The sequence below is a fragment of the Podarcis bocagei genome, assembly GCF_964188305.1.
Source record: "Podarcis bocagei genome assembly, chromosome: 7".
Lineage (NCBI taxonomy): Eukaryota > Metazoa > Chordata > Lepidosauria > Squamata > Lacertidae > Podarcis > Podarcis bocagei.
In genome coordinates this window covers 15215690-15233151 of record NC_138132.1, presented here as the reverse complement: position 1 = coordinate 15233151, position 17462 = coordinate 15215690, and the positions used below count along the sequence as shown (strand labels likewise).

Below are 17462 nucleotides of genomic sequence, written 5' to 3'. Positions count from 1 at the left end.
ACCAAACAGATCAGCTGTCTCAAAGTATCCTCTGCCACAATTAGAACAAGGAGGGGCAAAGTTCAGTAAAATGATTTAATAAGCTCTCAGAGTCACTGTATTCTATTCAGTGCCTACTAGTGTGTCCCTGGCACCTTTCAACAGACCTGAGCTATGTCTAGCTTTGCCAGCTGAGCAGTCACCTGAACAGTACCTTGAGGCTTTCGTTGCACTTTGATTAGTGGCCGGGAAGAAGAGAAAAAGTATATTGCTCCTTCCAACTCAGTAAGCAAAGGCAAAAAGCAGAGGCATTGGCTCAGAATTATTTTTTCGCAACCAGGAGCAGCTACTTCCAGGTTAGCGGAGTTCGTAACCCGAAGCATTCATGGCCAGAAGTGTTCGTATCCAGAGGTATCACTCTGCTTTCTACCTCAGCCTTACCTGCTTGCACCTGAAGTGATTTCTTTGCTGCCACTGAGTCACCCTCCTTTTTTCTGTGTGGATCAGTTTTACTGGTTGAAGCCTCCATTGCAGCCACGTGTGCTGCAATATGAAGTCAACATTTTAACCACAGCTAATCCCATCCTTCCCAGTCTTGCTGGGATGAATCTAGTGTCCAGGCTTTTCTCTTCTTTAGATGAGGAATCTTTAGGTGGAGAATGCATTGAGGGGGTTTCTTGTAGGTGGCTTCTGGGCTTTGCCATTGCCTTTTTTGGTTCTCAGCTCCTTTATTGGGTGCCGTCAGATTTTAAATTTTATGTTAACTGTATAGAGGAAGAAATTTGAAAAGTGCCTGTTGACAACTAATAAGATTGAGGAGAAATAATTCAGACAATTTCAACAGTGAGCTTTGAATTTCATCATTTTCTCTATGTCTTTATGCCAAAGGGGGTGGGAAAAACTCCTCTTCCCAGAATTCGCTGAACATTTGTCCCCAAGTGTTGCCTGCAGAACAAACATGTAGCCTATAGATTCCTCCAAGTAAGCCTCTATGTGTACCAGTTCTCTTTCTAGAATGATGAAGGCACTCCTGAGGACATGCCTCCTCTTGGCCCTGCTTTCTCCAGGTAAGTAGGAACCAGTAGGATGGAGAACATTTTATCACATTTAGAGGACAGAGGATTCTGGAGAGCTGAATTTAAGAGAGCTAGTGTGCTGTAGTCATTAGATGGTCAAGCAAGGATGCAGGAGACAAGAGTTCAAATCCCCACTCAGCCATGGAGCTCACTGTGGGATCATGGACAAGTCACTATATTTCAGGTTAACCTACCTCACAGGGTTCTTGTGAGGGTAAAATGGGGAGTGGAGAACCATGAACATAGCCTTGAGCTGCTTGGAGGCAAGTGCAGAAAACAAATAAATCCAAAAAATTAGAAACCAAGAGCAACTAAAATGGACAGAAATTTTAAAGGATATTTGAAATATGATAGTACCTGAAGGTACTATGTTTAGTAGCCACTGGTAGCCTAATTCTGCATCATTTGTCTAAACCTTTTTGTGAAGCTTTTGTGAAGCCATTCAAGTTGGTAGCTTTGTCAGTCTTACGAGAGAGGGATCAAAATGTTTGTATTTCCACTTTGTCCATGTCATGCAGAACAGTATGTGCTTCCAGGAAGTCCTCTCTTTTTCTCCTCTTAACTGTCCTAACCCCCCAACTGTCCTACCCCCCCTTAAAGTCCAAGTCTCTTAATCTGGATCTAACCCTGTTCATTTAACTCTGCTTAAAACTGGTTGAAATGCAAAATCTTCTCCTCAGGAGGTCTAGTAAGTGATGGTACAGAGTATTCCTGCAGAGGGTTCCCAGTTTCCCCAAAGCCTTTTTTCATGTCTAAATGATGGGATAAGACCAATTTAGGTTGAAAAGCTGACTTGCAGGTGAGGACGATAGGGGCTGCATACTGTCAAAATTTGCCTTCCTGCTCTTCATCATCTGGCCATTGGTCCTTTAGCTAACGTCACATCTAAGATTGTAATCAAACAGTAGAAGAAAAAAGGTATTGAAGTGATAGATTGGCTGGGAGGAAAAATGGGCCAGGGGAAAGGGAGGGTTTACCTTGAAACCACTTGAAAATAATTAAACCAGTGTTCTGACCAATGGATTTTACCCATTTTATTTTATTTAAAGATCTTATTAATTTGAACACCCATTTCATTTAAAATATTTAATTCACTCCCACCTCCTTCTCTGTGCCAAATTAAGCAAACCACAAAACCAAATAATAATAACGATAATAACAATCCATGAACTAATCTTTTGCTCCTGTCCTCAGCATTACCTCTGAACTGCAGATCGGGGTTAAACAGGACTGGACTGACATACCATGACTATTTAACAACAAATTGTAACTTTGGTCAAGATTTCTGTGTTGCCAGTGTTCTGCGTACAAATATAAGTAAGATTTATCTGGTTTTTTGCCTTTTGTTGTTGGAATTACTAAATTAGTGGTAAGGAAGCTGTGGCACTTCAGCTGTAGATGAACTTCACCTGGCACTTCACCTGCCTCATCTATCCTGGCCACCGGTCAAAGATGATGGGAGATGCAGTCCAGCAGCATCTGGAGGATCACAGTTTCCCAATCCTGTCTTGAGACCGTCTTTAAACCTCTGCCAAGTATCTTGGGTTGGGCAACAGGAGTTCATGGAAGTATTTTCTCACCCTGTAAACGGTTATGATCGACTAGCAGAGAGAATGCAGTGTACGGCACATGTATTGTCAGAAGTATAGAAGAAGTCATGATTCTTCATGCTGCAGATTGGACCTGAAATGAAGTTCTACATTCATTCCAAATTTAATGCCTTTTACTCTGGTCTATGATCGTAATAAAGCTTTGAAAGCTTCGGTTATATTTTACAAACTACATTTGCAATCGAAATTATTCACGCCCCATTGCAAATTGGGTTGATTATCAAAATTTACAGACTTCTAGCTGTTTGCATTGAGCAAATCAAACAAAAGCCATTGAAATAGCTCTGCAAAATGGCTGCTTCAAGTGGTTCCCCCAAATTCAGCTGAAAATGCAACTGATACTGCCAAGAAGAAGAACATTATTTATTTCAGTCGAAAGACCTACAAAATCATTTTCAAAAACAAGATAAAAGAGAAATACAGGGAAGATTAAAAGGCGGTCACTTTGTTTTATCCAGAGTATAAAGGGGTGATATGATAGCCATGTTCAAATATATAAAAGGATGTCACATAGAGGAGGGAGAAAGGTTGTTTTCTGCTGCTCCAGAGAAGCGGACACGGAGCAATGGATCCAAACTACAAGAAAGAAGATTCCACCTAAACATTAGGAAGAACTTCCTGACAGTAAGAGCTGTTCGACAGTGGAATTTGCTGCCAAGGAGTGTGGTGGAGTCTCCTTCTTTGGAGGTCTTTAAGCAGAGGCTTGACAACCATATGTCAGGAGTGCTCTGATTGTGTTTCCTGCTTGGCAGGGGGTTGGACTCGATGGCCCTTGTGGTCTCTTCCAACTCTATGATTCTATGATTCTATTCTATGTCGGTTTCTATTTCTTATTACTTCTGAGAGGAACTTAGCTAAGGCCAGGGTAGTATCATCTGACTTATATTGGCTTCTCTAGTCTCACTATTATTCAACCCATCCTTGGCAAGCATCTTTTAAATGCCTGCAGAAAAATGTGTATGCCACCAGGTTCATACAAGCCATTCAGAATACATCTTTCCACTGGTTAATTGATATCTGTTTTTTTTTACTTTTAATAGCTTTTATTGTATGCTTTAAATATTATGACTGGAAGACATTTTGATATTTTTTCTTTCTATGATATAGTGGTGTGTACATATTTTAATTCATAAAGCTCATCACTTTATATTGCCGAATTTAATAATGCTTTCCATGTTATTTGTTTGAAAAGGTTCTCATTCAGACAATACAGAAAATTGGAACCATTACAATGAACATGTCTTAGGAGCAATAAACCTCCACATCTAGATATTTATTTCAAATTCTTTTTCATAGTGAAATTCCAAGTGCAACTTCTGAGTCAATGCTCGTCATCCAGATTCTGTTTCTCAGGCAATTACAGCTTCACTGCAGGCGATGGTAAATTCTTTCAGATGAAGAAGCACTGCTGCAAGACTGAACTGTGTAACAATGCAATTCTCAGCCGTACGTTTCTGCATCAATTTAGAATCATTAACATGTTAGGGTTTTGCACTGAATTTGGCCATGGCCTGGATCCTTAGTCAATCAGCAGTATTCAGAGGACCTGTGCCTCATTCAAATGGGGTGAGACAGCCCCAGGTGGCTACAGGTTGGGTTGAGCAGCTCAGGACTATTAGGGGCTCTCAAGGGATGGACGGGGAGGCAATCATGAGGAGCAACTGTGAAAAAGAGGGACCTACTTGGTAGCTAGGGACGCGGGTGGTGCTGTGGCTTAAACGACAGAGCCTAGGGCTTGCCGATCAGAAGATTTGCGGTTCGAATCCCCACGACAGGCTGAGCTCCCATTGCTCGGTCCCTGCTTCTGCCAACCTAGAAGTTTGAAAGCACAGAGTACAAGTAGATAAATAGGTACCGCTCTGGTGGGAAGGTAAACGGTGTTTCCGTGCACTCCTCTGGTTTGCCAGAAGTGGCATAGTCATGCCCTTTATCTTTTATTTGGTAGCTACGTCTGCCAGAGAAGGGATGGGTTGCCTTTCTAACCAGGCCTCTCCTTCTTCCTGCCCCTCAAAGCAGCACCATGCAGAATCAGATCATCCTTCTGATAGGTGGGAGGATCTGATCCTGCACAGTGCCAGTGCCCCTTGTCCCAACCATATTTTTACTGTATATTAAGATATCGTTACACATCGCTCTGGTATCCAAGTGATGTGAGATTCCATGGGTAACAGGCATGCTGTAACCTAGGCTCTGTGTTTCCTGCCGGACCATAATGCACTGTGGTGTCTTTATGATATATGGTCATGCATAAATATATACAACCTGAGGCCTACAATGAAGACATCCACCAGAACATGTCCTGCCCCTCTCATAGACACAGCAGCATCCTTGCCTTGGCAGTTTGTCTTTTCCTGGGAATGGTCACATCCCTCTTATTTTAATAAAACGTAATCCTGGTTTTCTTACTACACAGGGAGCAGCCTCCATTCCTTTGATGTGCTGCTGTGCTAATCTGCTATTTTAACGACTAACTTCCCCAAAATGGTTACCTCAGAAGTAGATTGCTTCTGACAAAAGTCATGTTGATTTCCTGGGATTTAGAAGTGTCTAAAGAAGTGTCAGTTATGTCAATTTAGGAACTTTACCTATGTTAATTAACCCAGTGGATAAGTTTTTTTTTCCTGGGGGGGGGAATCGGAGCCAAGAATACAATCTTCATGATGCCTTTATAACATTCCCTATGTATAATTAGCCATCAAAGATCTATTTCAAGCAATATAATTGGATACCTAGGTGCATGAACAGCTCATAAATAGCTTATGGTCCCTTAAAGATAACGTTCAATTAGATGCTCCAAATATGGGCCTTACAACCCACCTATCTTATCCAGACCCTTGAACTGCTTCTGGTCAGTCTTTTAATTGACAAACTAAGCACTGTCTAAGCTGGCAGTTATTTCTATTATTGTTATTTAATTAATTTATATACTGCCCTGTACCTGGAGGTCTCAGGGAATTCACAGAAAGTGACAGTTAGTTCATTGCTAAAGTGCAGAAGACAGACAGAATCTCTGTACAAAGATAAGGGACTAAGAGCATCCATTTTCATACAGGCTACACCATAATCAATGGCAGGAAACCCTTCTGAGAGACTGAGAAGGGAAGAAAGTTCACACTCCCCCACCCCCCTTTATGTAAAGGTCATTCATCTCAGAGACCAATGGTGACTTTGTCCCATCCTCAGCCCTGAACCCAGATTGTGTCTAGATTATATTTTATCCAAGAGTACCTGCAGCTGCCCCACCAAAACTGGAAGGCCCTAGGGTGGATTCCATTAATACAACACAGAGATACAAAAGAGAGAGAGAGAGAGAGAGAGAGAGAGAGAGAGAGAGAGAGAGAGAGAGAGAGAGAGAAACATCAACATGCTCACTATTATTTTTGATTTTGGCAGTTCCTGATCACAACATGCTGGCTGAAAATGGTTTGCAGTGCCCATCCTGCTTCTCCAAAGGAACCATAATGTGTAAAAGCAAGAAGCACATCAACTGCCTTGAGAATGAGACCCAGTGTATTCAATTTAAAGTACATCTGCTTACCGGTAACATTGCTACTCAGACAAGGGGAAAAGGCCTAGTAATTCTTGGTCATGCAGACTCTCTCCTTGTCTTCTTCTCTCCCTTCCTCCTTTTCCCTTGCATGTTGCTGGAACAATGAGAGGGATCATATCTCTCACTGGCCCCACTCTGCACCCTTCCTTAGTGTTTTGCCTGCCTGCACTGCCTTTCACTGTCATAATGCCACTTGCTTGTCCAGAAGGAGGATTCAGATTGAGATGTGTATATAAAATACCCTTCTGAACAAAAGTAAAAAAGTGTGAGTATGCTTATAGCCCCATGGGAATATGGCTCAACCGCAAGCACATGAGTCTTTCAATGTGCCCTTTGAGAGGCTAAATGGCAGCAACTGGGAGGACTGGCCGTGCCAAATGTATTACTGGCTGGAGGGAAAGCAGCTCTGTGAGTAAGTGTGAGTAAGTATGAAGAGAAGTGTGAGTAAGCGTACTCACAAAAAGTGCATTGATTGCTTCACCAGTTGCATCCGAATCTCTCCACCATTGGGATGCAGTCCAGGACAAAATGTTTCTGTCTTGCTCAAAAAACATATTTATTATGTAAAAGGAATGTAATACATTTCCTTTAATTCTGTGATAATGAGCAGTATCTGTCTAATGCACAACAATAGTGCAAGTAGTTACAGTTGTGCAACAGAAATTCCACTTTCTGTATTTTCTCTGTAGCCTCCTAAAATCTTCTCCACAGAATTGGAAAAAACCCCAGAATTCATTTAGGGGATACACAGAAGGAGGAAGAGAGGGAGGATATGTTCCATTCTACAACCATACATTATTTTGCTGATGTAATGATTTAGCTACATCCGTAAAGATAAAGTGCTTTATATGCATTATAACAATTTGACACCAGATGGCGCTGTGGAGTCCCGTCTTTCATCAACAGGATTTCCTAGTACCTCTGGTTAACAACTTTCTTCAACAGGATTTCCTAGTATGAAGTTTGCAACGCAACTGACGACAGTGGTACCTCTGGTTATTAACTTAATTCGTTCCGGAGGTCCGTTCTTAACTTGAAACTGTTCTTAACATGAGATATCATTCTAGCCAATGGGGCCTCCTGCTGCCGCCACACTATTTCTCTTCTTATCGTGAGGTAAAGTTGTTTACCTGAGGTACTACTTCTGGCTTAGTGGAGTCTGTAACCCAAAGTGTTTGTAACCCGAGGTACCACTGTAAATCAATTTTTTGATGTGTCTAGATCCAGACTTAGATGAATACCACCCTATCAGCATATTTTTCAGGAATAATGCTACATTGAGAGGGAATTTGGGATGAATGTGGGAGGGGCATATGGCTGGTTTGCCTCAGGAGGCCATTTGAGCTGCCTTTGCCCTACATTCTTCCTTCTCATTCTTTTCCTGCAGTTTACAGCCTTGGCTTTGCTAGTTTCTCTTTTTAGGGTTGAGTAAGAATTCTGAGACAATGAAGTGCATCTCCTGACTTATGGCAGGTTCACTCAAGGTTCAGACACCAAGGAGGGATTGTTGTTTTCAAATCTTGCTATGTGGCCATAGCATGTAACTTTTAACATGCCCAGGAGATGGCCGGGATAGACTTCCTCCCATTTTATTGCAACTCACCTGCCCACAAGAATTTGATTTGGTTAATCTTATTAATTAGGCCTGTTTTCAAATCCTCTGATTTCATTATATCTTATAAATATGACTTGTTTATTAATATTCTTTGTGTGTTTCTTGAGAGTCCTTTGGATATGATAGTAATTTTAAAGCATATCTGAGTTAATTTTTTTACCTGAACTTCTAATGTTGACAATTTTGTATAATCATGCTCTGGTGAAATTATGATATTTCTCAGATTTCTTAAATATACTCATTTTAAAACTTATTAAAATTCTAATTCACCATCACAGGCACCATCTCCTAGTCCCTGAGTAAAGAACTAATGTCAACGTTTCTCCCCCCCTCCCCCCCAGCTTCATTTAAGGGCCCCAAGTTCACTTTCCAAGGTTGTGGAACAACAGAATTTTGTGCCATCGGGAAAAATGGAAGAGCTGCAGTTGGAGGTGGGAGCTTTGTCCTTTTTGTTACCCAAGAAAGATGTTACAATGCTCCACAAATCTCACACCAGCCGGAACATGAAGAGTGAATGGGACACTGTAGACCTCCTCCTTGTGTATTCCAAAATCTATGGCAAAGAGGAGGAATTGGAGGCCTAGTGGTGAAATTCAGGACTCAGGATCAGTGTTTCTTTTTTGCTTTTGTTGGAAGTAAAGGGAAACAAGGGACAGAGAAAAAGAGGTCAGAATATGGGAATTCTGAATATGAGAATTCTAACTACAAAGAATCCTGTCGTGTCTCATTAAAAAAACGTTTTTGTGATTGGTTCGGCAGCACATACACTAAAGAAGAAAAAATAGTTAAGTTTTCAGTATGATAATTACAATGCAAAATAAATGGTTATGGAGAATCAAATGCTGGTTCTCAGATCTGTTTCTTTCAGATACAAATGCAATTATTATTTATTGGTTTAGCCACGCCGATTACGAAAGACGTAATACATGAAACAGAATAAAAACAAAATAAAATACATTGCACAGTTAAATCATTAATAGAATCAGATGGTTCATTAGATAAGAGGTTTCTCCTTTGAAAGATTTAAATTAGGGCATATTTTAAGGCAGAGTTCATTGGAGCTCAGCTCAGTCACCTCTCAGGTTAGTATCATTGTCATTCTAAGAGAACAAGGAACAAGCTCGTGGTGAACTCTGGCACCTGCAAATCTAGAAAAATAGCACTGATCCCTACAAATTTTTCTCCTTACAATATCAACTGTAAAGGCAAAACAGATCAATTTTTCATAGGGGTAAGGGGATTTGTCCCTTAATAAATAGTTAATCATATAAACAATCCATCTCTCAATTGGGAGATTTAAATATTTGAACAAAGCTTCTCTTAAGTCCTCTTAGATGGAACAAACCAGTAAGTAGTCGGGTGAATATTCAGGCCCCTCACCTTTACGGAGGCAAACTACATGGGGGATCCAGAGAGAGCAGCCTTCAACTATAACAGAGTTGTAAAAGCTTTTCCCCATTTGGTACAGTGGTGCCTCGCAAGACGAAAAGAATCCGTTCTGTGATTCTCTTCGTCTAGCGGTTTTTTTGTCTTGCAAAGCAAGCCCATTAACGGATTAACGGATTAGCGCTATTCAGGTCCAGGAGACACCTGTGGGTACAAAGGACATCTGGGTGATTCCAGAAAGCAGGAACTAAATGACCACTCTCTGTTGCCCAATGTCTCCAGCAAAATATATCACCCAGGATGCCAAAAGAGATCTGAGGTACTGGTTTGGATCAAGACTGTATCCAAATATCCACCAAAAGAACGGAATACATATTTATTTCAGAAAAATACAATAACAGTGTAGTAAGAACCCCATTACCAAATAGTAATAAAGGATCATAGAAAAAGGTCACTTAGGAATTTGGGAACATTTGGGAAAATACGTACAGAGAAAACAACAAATCTGACTTATGCCAGGCTAGTATATTTTAACACCGCTTTCTGAACCTCAAAGAGATGTGGCAGCCATCAGTGTGTGCACATCCCTTTGCGGGTCACATCTACCACTCTGATCTGCAACAACTAGTATTAAGAGGCTTACTGGATCTCATACTTGGAGGGGAAATAGCTATCGTTACTACATTTTTGGGACGTGGGTGGCGCTGTGGGTAAAACCTCAGTGCCTAGGACTTTCCGATTGCATGTTCGGTGGTTCGAATCCCCGCTGGGGGTTGCGATCCCGTCGTTCGGTCCCAGCGCCTGCCAACCTAGCAGTTTGAAAGCACCCCCGGGTGCAAGTAGATAAATAGGGACCGCTTACCAGCGGGAAGGTAAACGGCGTTCTGTGTGCTGCGCTGGCTCGCCAGATGCAGCTTGTCACGCTGGCCACATGACCCGGAAGTGTCTGTGACAGCGCTGGCTCCCAGCCTATAGAGTGAGATGAGCCCACAACCCTAGAGTCTGGCAAGACTGGCCCGTACGGGCAAGGGTACCTTTACCTTTACTACATTTTTAAAAATACTGATAAGCTACAAAACTGCCAGTGCAAACTTGAATGGCCCGATGGATACAAGCAGGTTCCAAGTTCTCCTGATTTCTGGGAAGAGCATGTGTGTGACATGCTAATTGTTGATTACTTTGTGCCTCATTAGGATTAGTTTGTTTCCAGCTCAGTTTTACCATAAAGCCCGAGGGAGGAACACATTTATTTAAAGTACCCATTTACTGACAGTGTAAGTGTGGTTGGACTGGAAGAGGCACCTGACTGCATCCAATATGAAAAAAGAGCTTTGTGTTACAATATAAAAATTTAGGATTTCTGGGAAAGCATGCACTCTCTACTTCCATAATTTCCTGCTCCTCACTGGACCAGTCCTTCCCAGTTGGAATCCTTGGTTACCTTTCCTAGGCCCATAAATCCCTTCAAGTCAGCTTCCTCTTCCATAAGCCACCTGCTGGTTCGTTCCTCCTTGGCTTTTGATTGCTATGTTATTATGAGGGCCATCCTGAGTATATGTTTCTTCTTTGCACAGATGGTTTGGATTGCACTTCAAGCCCCCAAAGCCCTTCCCCTGAAAATTACTTCACACTGACACATAATTTTAGTTTACGTTACTGGGCAAAATTTAGGCCACAGCTTTATTGTATACAGCAAAGTGAGTGGTGTTGGCTTAGGCTTGGCTGCAGACTATAACTGACTTCTGCCTCTCTGGCTGGAAGTCCACAAGGGTAAACACCAAAATGAGGGAGCAACACCAATGAAGACCAGCGTAGCTCACCCCGGGGTTCCTGTGGTCCTGGCATGGCCCTAGCCCCTTAAGCAGACTTTGGATGAGATCCAGGACCCCCAGATTCCTTTACCGGAATACCCTTATTCATGGAGGGGCAGGTGATGCCTACCACACACTCCAATTAGCCAATACCTAACCCCCAAACCTCACAAAGTTGTGACGATTGCTAAGGGGGTAGGCGAAAACCAAATGGCTACATCCAATCTGCCAAATGGAAAAAATTCCTACCCAGCCCCTGCTCCAAATCAGGTGACCCAATCCAAAGCAAGGCCAAAGCAGTACCACCTAAAATTAGGGAGGGAGGGTGTTCGGCAACGCGATGCAAGTACCCCTAGTTACGCCACGTTGCTGCTTTTATAGGCACCAAGAATTGCGCCAACTGCTTGATTGGCCCAAACAGCCTGGCACGATCCTGGGACCCAATGGTTAAGGCTTTGACCATGCCCGGCAACAACTTTCCCAATGGGGGGGGGGATGCCTTAGGGGCCTGCGTGCAACCAGGACCCTCATTAAGGAGGATCCCATCTACTTTCCAGAGTAGATACAGAGGTGTGGGAACAGTGCAATGGTTTGGTAAGCCCCTGATTTCTGGTCTGAAAGAGCAGCAAAATGTATGTACAGCAGGAGGCGTGAGGACTCTGACAGGGTACTAGAGTCCAACAGCATTCTTCCGAAAGCCTAGTAAGCAGTAACTTGGCTTTGGGAAGGAGCCCTCATGTCTCCTTCCCAATCCTGTTGCCAACCCAGGACCTGCTTTCGTGGCCCTTTTCGGCTGGCAGGGAGAAATCAGGACACCCTGGAATCAAGGCACAAACCAGGACAGCTTAATGAATTCCATAGCTGTTCCCGCCTAATCCGGACTGTTGGGTATGCATTTAAATCAACTTTAGAATAACTGTGCCTCCAAGGTGAATGTACTCTTCAACTGTAAGGAGAAGATTAGAACATTTACAACTCAAAATGATCAGACCTGGAGGCCCATAGAATTGGCATAAAAGACCAATGCACCCTTTCTCGGTGTCCTGCATCCCATTTCCCTCCACAAACAACAAAAAAGGAAGAGACAGGGATCCCGAGGCCAAGCTCTCATCACTAGGCATCCAACTCCCCCCCCCCACCTATGCTGTAAATTATTGAATTCACAAGGAGGAGGTTTATGCAGAACCATAATTACCCATCAACATGAGGCTGGTGTGAAATTTGTGTAGCATTATAACTGTTATTTCAATTGGAAAAGAGAGCTATTGCTCAAATTCCAACTCTCTCTTCAATGGCACAGAAATCTGTTGTTGCACATGCTTGGAAAGTGAAGTTACTCCTATGAACAAAATCTGGAAGAGAAAAAAAAAATGTTCAGATTAGTCTTTTACTAGGGTCTAGGAGTTTGAGAAATTTTATTGCGGCCATAGGCCCATACAGATAAAAACAAGACATAAATAACAGTTTTTGCACGTGGGGAAAAACAGCCGCTAAAACACCTCTATAACCATAAAATACTGAAGTATGGAATGGAAGGAAGGAATGACATGCTGCGCCTTAATTAACTTGTAGTGCTCCTTGGCAGCGCTTTTGGGTAAGGACAGCGGCCAGGAACCTAGCCACTTTCAGTGTCGTATGGATATCCTTATCCTGCAAGATTTGGGCAAGGTGGAATTTTGGTGGGGTACCCTCTAGCTTCTGTATGATTAATCCCAACAAATTTGCCCGTGGCACAATGAACAAGGGGCAAGTGAACATAATGTGCTGAAGCGACTCCGGCGTCTCCTTACCACATTCGCACATGGCGGAGGCTTGGCCCTTTGAGAATCTGTGTCTCAGGACATTAGAGGGGAAAACGTTAAACCTCGCCTTGGTGAAGGCCAGCCTATGGGCAACAGACGAAAGGGAGGAGAGGTATGATGGAACGCAGTAAGTTAAAGTGATACCAATGTTCTGGGGCGAACAAACACCTCCCCCCAGCGTATAATTTCGCTGTAAATCGATATCGTCCAGTCTTTGGCGGATTAGTCTTTGAGCAGTGATTTGATCTAGTTTTAGGGAATCTAGGGGAGAGATTCCATAACTCAGGAGTTTGGCATGAATTCTACTAGTCCAAAGGCTGGAGAATTCATCTCGCCATAAGCATTGGACAAGGTAATGGTCTGGTAATCTGTGCCACAATGATAACCAATAATTGAAGACTTGCTTCCACAGGCAAGTTTCTAAGGATGCGATCTTCAATTCTAATCGGATGGCTGCGTTGCTTACGCACAGGGGGAGCATTAGGAGCCGACGTAGGAATTGGTTTTGCAGAGTCTCAAGAGGAGCAAGGTCTGTCATCACGGCCCAGAGCGGGGCAGCATAAGCAAGCACAGGAAACACTTTTGCCTTGAACACCTTTAGGGCCGAGGGAACATGCAAAGCTCCATCCGAAAAGAAAAATCGGAGGAGCGCATATGACAGAGTTTTGGCCTTGTTGAGTAGGTGTTGAATTTGTGCTTTCCACCCCAAATTGTATTGAAAAATAACTCCTAGGTATTGAAATTTTAGGACTTGCTCTATTTTTGCTCCACCAAGCTTCCATTCGTATAATCTCCGACTTCTGGCGAAAATCAGAATCTTAGATTTAGCATGGTTGATGGTTAATTGGTTGAGTTGACAGTACGTGGCAAAGATCTTCAGAGCTCTGGTTAGTCCAACACGTGTATAAGATAGAATTACCGCGTCGTCCGCATATAAAAGGAGTGGACAGCGGTAGTCCGCTAGTCTAGGCGCGTGTGTACTTGGAGATGAGTTGACTAGGGGTGCTCGCATGTTGCTGATGAATAGGTTGAATAGGCAGGGAGCTAATATACATCCTTGGCGCACTCCCTTGTTTATTGGAATCGAATTTGTGAGGTCGCCCGCAGGAGTAAGTCTCACTCTGGCAAGGGTACCTTCGTGGAGCTGGCTTATAAGCCATAAGAGTCTTCTATCGATGCCCTGTTTCACAAGTTTCTCCCAAAGAATATTTCTAGGAACGCTGTCAAAGGCTGCCTTTAGATCTAAGAAAGCAGCACAAAGGTAGCCCCGGGGGGGGGGGACGGGGACGAGTACTTCCGTGCCAGATGGTAAAGAACTATCGCATGATCAGTTGTGGAACGTTTAATTCTGAACCCTGCTTGTTCGTGACCAATCTGATTAGTCTCATCTGCCCATCGCAATAGTTTAGTCAGCAAAAAGCTGGCATAAATTTTCCCTATGATCGAAAGGAGGCTGATGTTACGGTAGTTTTCCGGCTCCATTGGAGAAACTTTTTTATGGATTGGTACTATAATGGCCTCCTTCCATATTTTGGGGATGAGACCAGAAGCGTTGATTGCGTCGAAGGTTTTGGCCAAGATGTCAGCCCACCATTTTGGGTGTAGTTTGATGGCTTCAGCAGGGATCAGGTCGGGCCCTGGGGCTTTGCCCGGTTTCAACTGGGCTATTAGCTTAGCTATTTCGTCCGGATCGGTGGGAGGCCAAATAGGTAGGTGGGAAAACAGATGCATCAGATGGTCGGAGGGAGCATCTGCCTGTGAGAAACATTTCTTCAGGAACAATTCCCATGTCGGTGCTGGGATGACTGCCCTTGGGTATTTCCTCACCCTTCTATTAATCAAAGACCAGAATTCCCTGGATCTATGTGGTTTTGAAGCGGTAATCAAGGCCTGCCAGCGATTGTGTTGCCACTTGCGTTTGGCAGTTTTCTGTGTGCGTTTGTAAACTTGCTTGGCTTGTGCATAACTAGCTGGCAGAGTAGATGCATCGGAGGTCTTATATGCATTATATATAGCACGAAGGCGCTGTCTTGCTTGTTTACACTGAGAATTATACCAGGGGGCACCGTAAGTATACTCGTTTCGATTTAATATTTTGGGTGGTAACCTGAAGAAGGATGTAAGATCAGTCGTATGGTGGTGGAAGCGTTTCAACACTATGCTATACTCGTCTGAGGCAGAGTCTATGTTGGAATGGGGCCCAAGGATTTCTTTTTGAAAGAATTCCTGATACCTTTGAGCCTGGGTCTCCGACCATTTGATTCCTCTTACTTGGAGAGATTCGTTGGTTACCATCTGGGTCGCATGTCTATGGGCCTCCGACTGCCAGTTCAGGGAGAGCTTGGCTACAAGGGGAAGATGGTCACTAGATTGTACATTCTCGATCTTAAAGGTGGAGATACACTTAAGTAGATCACTGGAAACCAGCAGGTAATCGAGAACGCTGTTTGATTTAACGCTCAGATGAGTGAAATCCCCTGGAATATCAGGGAGGCATGTTCCATTTAGGGGGACCAGATTTAAACGGATGGCCATTTGATAGAGGAGTACTCCAGCCTCGTTAACTCGTTGGTCTTTAGAAGTTCTCCTCATGATATGTTCCAGCTCATAATTATCAAGGTTTGGGGTAACCCACCATTTGGCTTTGGTTAGCGAGTCCCAATTTGCTGCTGTGCGGGCATTGAAATCGCCACCTATTATGGTCGGGGTGTTAGGAAACTTAACATAGCATGAGAGCAAATGCTCTTCTAGCGAGCCCCATTTAGAGCCCAGTTCGGAGGAAGAGCCCCCAGGTGGCAAGTAAACATTTGTCTAGGAGTTTATGGTTCTGGGGGTCGATGAGAATCTTAATGACTTAATTTTATAAGTGTGTGTGTGAGTCTACTATATTATAACTGATTTTTATATTGTCCAGATCAAGAGAACTAATAGTTCAGCTCTATTCTGACTTGGTCACACCACAGCTGGAATACTGTGTCCAGTTTTGGGCACTGCAATCTAGTAAGGATATTTACAAGCTAGACTGTGTGAAGAGCAGGGCAACCAAAACGATAAACGGTCAAAAAACTAAGCCTTATGTGGAATGGATGAGGGAGTTGGGTATATTTAACCTGGAAATGAGGCAACTGAAAGGACTCCTTTTCAAAGCCTTAGCCACTGGACTGGAAGCGATTATCATTTGTTAGTTTTCCTCAGGGATGCGGGTGGCACTGTGGTCTAAACCACTGAGCCTAGGGCTTGCCGATCGGAAGGTTGGCAGTTCAAATCCATGTGACGGGGTGAACTCCCATTGTTTGGTCCCTGCTCCTGCCTACCTAGAAGTTCAAAAGCACGTTAAAGTACAAGTAGATAAATAGGTACTGCTCCGGCGGGAAGGTAAACAGCGTTTCCGTGCACTCCTCTGGTTCGCCAGAAGCGGCTTAGTCATGCTGGCCACATGACCCGGAAGCTGTCTGTGGACAAATGCCAGCTCCCTCGGCCTATAGAGAGAGATGAGCGCACAACCTCAGAGTCATTCGCAACTGGAACACAAGAATCAGGGGTACCTTTACCTTTTTACTTCCACCAACGGTGCATAGGAGTTTGCTGAAATCCCTATGCCACCTCTAATCCTTCGAACCACATATATTTATTGGTGAGGGATCAGGTGGAAACTTGAGAAGCACCTTTGGCTATCAAGGAAGGAGTTGCTTTGCTAAGTAGGGCTAACAAAAATAAGGAAGCAAAGGGAAGGACACCCCAACATAGCTTAGTGCAAAATGTCCTCTGTGCCTTCTGTACTATGTGGCTAAAAAATACCTTGGGTGATGATATAAGTGGGAAATGAGGGTATTGTTCTGTGTCCAAAGCAATGAAAAGAGAAGAAGATAGGCCAAAAGCTGTCCCTCACCAGTTTAAACATCAGTTGCAGATGCTGGATCAAGACAATCACCCATCTATTCCAGCATCCCAACAGATCCCTGTGGGAAGACTGAAAGGTGGACAAGACTGCGACAATATTCTGTCCATCAGCTATTCCCAGCACCAAGTATTTAGAGGCAAAATTCCTTTGACTGTAGAGGTAGAACATGGCCATTGTGGGTAACATTGCCCTGTCTGAATTTGTCTAATCATCTTCTTAAGTCATTTAAGTTGGTGGCCATCACTGCTGCCTTTTAGTGTTGCCATATCTTGAAGAGCAAAAGAGCACAGCCAGAGCCACTGCTAGCCTGCCAGCCAGGGAAAGAGGCATAAGGACCCAGTGAGAGTGGCCTTCCGCCCATGGACATCTGAACAGCCACTCCAAGAAGGATGCTGCTGTATTTCGGGGCTCTTCTTATCTTTTGAAAATGGAGAATGGGATTTGAAACAGGTATAAACAACTAGCTGGGTTCAATTCAAGACAATGTGGCTAAGGACAGTCATCAGCAAACAGATCAGCTGAGTCAAAGTATCTCTCTCCCTGTCCCAACAATCTGACAGAATTAGAACAAGGAGGGGGGGAATGATTTAATTAGCTCTCATAATTAACTTGGAGTCATTCAGTGCATAGCAGTGTGTCCCTGACACCTTTCAACAGTCGTGAGCTATGTTCAGCTTTGCCAGCTGAGCAGTCACCTGAGCAGTACCTTGAGGCTTTTATTGTACTTTGATC

At 43.4% G+C, this 17462-nt stretch overlaps 1 long non-coding RNA gene across 1 annotated transcript; it reads left to right on the top strand.

Moving 5' to 3' along the window:
• The first annotated feature begins 2300 nt into the window (after positions 1-2300).
• Positions 2301-6304, top strand: LOC308590674. Its single transcript, XR_014009863.1, has 3 exons — positions 2301-2372; positions 3962-4111; positions 6059-6304. It is a non-coding gene; the product is annotated as an uncharacterized lncRNA (long non-coding RNA).
• Positions 6305-17462: the final 11158 nt, after the last annotated feature.